The 3,159-nt window shown below is 35.9% G+C and overlaps 2 protein-coding genes across 3 annotated transcripts in view; both read left to right on the forward strand.

Annotated features, from left to right (window-relative positions):
- The window catches only part of LOC106873888 (protein artichoke), a 111,765-nt gene that overhangs the window by 32,620 nt on the left and 75,986 nt on the right, over nucleotides 1–3,159 (forward strand). The gene's annotated exons all lie outside the window — the stretch shown is intronic.
- LOC106870677 (adhesion G protein-coupled receptor G3-like) overlaps nucleotides 241–3,159 on the forward strand; it is a 16,907-nt gene continuing 13,988 nt past the window's right edge. The window contains exon 1 of one of the 2 annotated variants that reach the window (XR_008267046.1): nucleotides 241–2,764. The gene's annotated coding sequence lies outside the window, so the exon portion shown is untranslated. The remainder of the gene's footprint in view (nucleotides 2,765–3,159) is intronic. The other variant, XR_001409554.2, reaches the window with a different exon arrangement.

The raw sequence follows: 3,159 nt of genomic DNA on the forward strand, positions 1-3,159 counted from the left end.
GAGACAGAAAACCGAATAGTACTGAATATATGAATAATTAGTTGACCAACGTAGAAACTCCACTTTTCTACTTCAGTAGTGGATAAGGGCATTTGTGTGATATTGGTACTTTTAGCTGTTCCGTTAATTGTAATGGTGTAACAATGTAGTAATTGGGAAGAAGTAGAAATTACAACAACAACAACAACTAATAATAATAATAATAATAATAATAATAATAATAATAATAAGAAGAAGAAGAAGAAGAAGAAGAAGAAGAAGAAGAAGAAGAAGAAGAATAACAACAACAACAGTATTAGTAATAATTCCTTTTCTGGAACAGTGGATTTCAAACGATATAACGTTATAAAAAATTATAACGAAATATTGGATTGAAAACCCGTTTTGGATAAGAAAGATCGAAGGTTGCCTGTTATAGGAGAATCCTGAACACCCCCAACGCGACTGAAGATGGACTAACCAATTACAATAAATAAGATCTGAGTAAACTGAGCAAAAGTGTAATGGGGTCGTGCACTAGTTCTAATACAGTGTCAGAAAATTTAAACAAAAACAAGTGAAAATGTTCCCTGAATCTTTTTCGGACGAGTCGGGTTGGTGCAATAAATTTAAAGCAAGATTTCAGGTAAGAGAAAATCCATTACCGGTTTTCAAACGGAAAAGTAGTGTACAGTTTGTAACAAGTCAATAAGGAATTTGAAAGACTATAAAAATAGAAGTGATGGAAAAGATCGATTACTCAGACTGGGCTAATCCAACGGTGTATGTAAAAAAGAAGGACGACAAAATTCGGGTATGTGCAGATTTCTCGATGGGACTAAACGACTGTATAACTACCCATGATCTTGCCCAATGGAGATCTTCTCGAAACTAAGTGGTGGCAAGTTGTTCGTGAAATTAGATCTTTCTGATGCTTACTTACAAAAACAAGCGGAATACGAATGCACCAATAAGAATATTAAATGAATTTCATATAGTTCACCCGGGCATTTCAAGAATGAAGTCATTGATGAAAAGCCTTTTGTATTGGCCAAGAATGGACCGAGCGATTGAAGAATGTATGAGGACATGCAGAGGCTGTGCTTTCAGCAAAGCCGCCTACATCCTAATGGCAACAGTGACCAGAAACAGATATCCCTTGACCCAGACTGCATGTGAATTTCGCAAATCTATTTAACGGTTCAAGTTACCTTGTTGTGGTATACGGTTTTGCTAAGTGGCCAGAAGTATGTAAGTGTTAAACATCGGCACTTTGGTTGCAGTTAGTTTTTACACGAATTGTTCGCCAGGTATGTTACACCTGATACCCTTGTGTCTGACAATGGAACTCAGTTTACTGCAGAAGAGTGCAACAACTCTGTAAAATGTCCTCCATCTAACATGCCACCGCCATATCATCCTGGGTCAAATATATTGTCGATACATTTAAGAAGGCTTTAAAGAAAGCGAACAACGAAGTAATAGAGGACCTTGCAGTTCAACAGTTTTTGAGGGTGTAACAAGTGACACCGAATCCCAATACACCCTGCGGAATTAATATTCGCTAGGAAGATTAGATCAGTGTTTCATACATTGTTGCCGAGTAAAAAGAGAAAATATCGGACAAGTATTCGTTTATTCTTTTATATATTTCAGCGCCTTGAAGTTGCGGCCATGCTGGGGTACCATCAGTTTTTTTTTTAAACAGCGCAGGAGCGTCTATGGTCGCACAGATTTAAAACACCTACATAGATATATGCTAAAACGAAGTAACCACATAACTAAGCTCCAAACGTCTTGCAAATTGTTCACAAAGATATATAAAAACGGTAAAGGAATGTGAGAGGACGGAGTGATTGCTAAACAGATTGGGAAAGTGTTATTTTTGGTAAAAGGTCATAACTACATATATAAGAGACATATAAATCAACTAGAATCTTAAGGTTTACTGAGGAAACGGTCACAAGAAACGAATTTCCGGTGGAAGTCATTTTTTATACATTTAATGTACCAACGCTTAAACAAATCGTGCAAACAACACGTTGAAGCATGAGAAAAAGAAAACTATCAGAAGTACTTGTAAGTGACTTTAAACACAAAATATACTTAGCCCCGGGCGAAGTTGAATTCTGAAAAAGGGCAGATGTTATGTGAGAATCCTGAATACTCCTATGTGACTAACCGATTGCAATAAATCACTCAGCGAACAGTCAGCCGGTAGTTGATGATGTTACTCCGACCTTATTCGTTACCGAGTTAGTTCGATGTGTGTCCGTTTAACCAGTGAATGCTGAGTATCGTGCCTATGTTCGAGTACTACGCATTGCCTTCTGTGTTGAGATATATTTCTGCGATAGTTTATTTTTACATAACCACAACCAACTATTTATTTGTCAAATACCACTTCACACCAGACCTGCATACCCACGTCATAACATTGTCCATAGAACATTTTGTATCCAACAGAGTATTTCCAACCCAATATTTATATGCTACGAGGACCACTATTCCAAAACAGAATGTTTTCACATTCGAAAGTTTATGAATTTTTATGACGACCTCATTCACATGTAACGGTATATTTTTTTTGTTTATCAATTTCATTTATTTTTCTTTCAAATTCTTCCATCAGATATATAACAACTCAAATTCAGACCCACAAGTAAATGATAAGGTAGACTTCATTTCATTACCACGGAATTTGTTAAAACATCTGAAAACCGAAGATCAGTCTGCTGTTTCAAGGATTTCGTTTTTCGCCATGCAGGAAGATAAGCTGTATAGGGTATGGAACCAAAATCGAAATCTCTCTTTCTCCAGTTGACTAAATGTTTCAAATCGTTGTTGTTTTTATGATTCTAATACTAAAACAAATATAGCTACGAATGTCTATGTGTACGTACATATGTATATATGCATATATATGCGTGTGTGTATCCATTTATGATGAAGAAACCAGCTAAAAACGTTCGTTGTTTTGAGTTTTGTCCCGGTGAAACATCTAAGAAAGTCGGTGCGTTAAAAGCAGAGCTCGTTCAAAAACGACAAAATGGAATCATAAGACACCGGTGGTTTGGTCTCCACAGACATTTTGAGTAAATTCAGAATCATTGCTCTAAATATGCAGAACACACACATATATATGTGTATATATATATATATATATATATATATATATAT

Source organism: Octopus bimaculoides, chromosome 29 (assembly GCF_001194135.2).
Source record: "Octopus bimaculoides isolate UCB-OBI-ISO-001 chromosome 29, ASM119413v2, whole genome shotgun sequence".
NCBI classification, from domain to species: domain Eukaryota; kingdom Metazoa; phylum Mollusca; class Cephalopoda; order Octopoda; family Octopodidae; genus Octopus; species Octopus bimaculoides.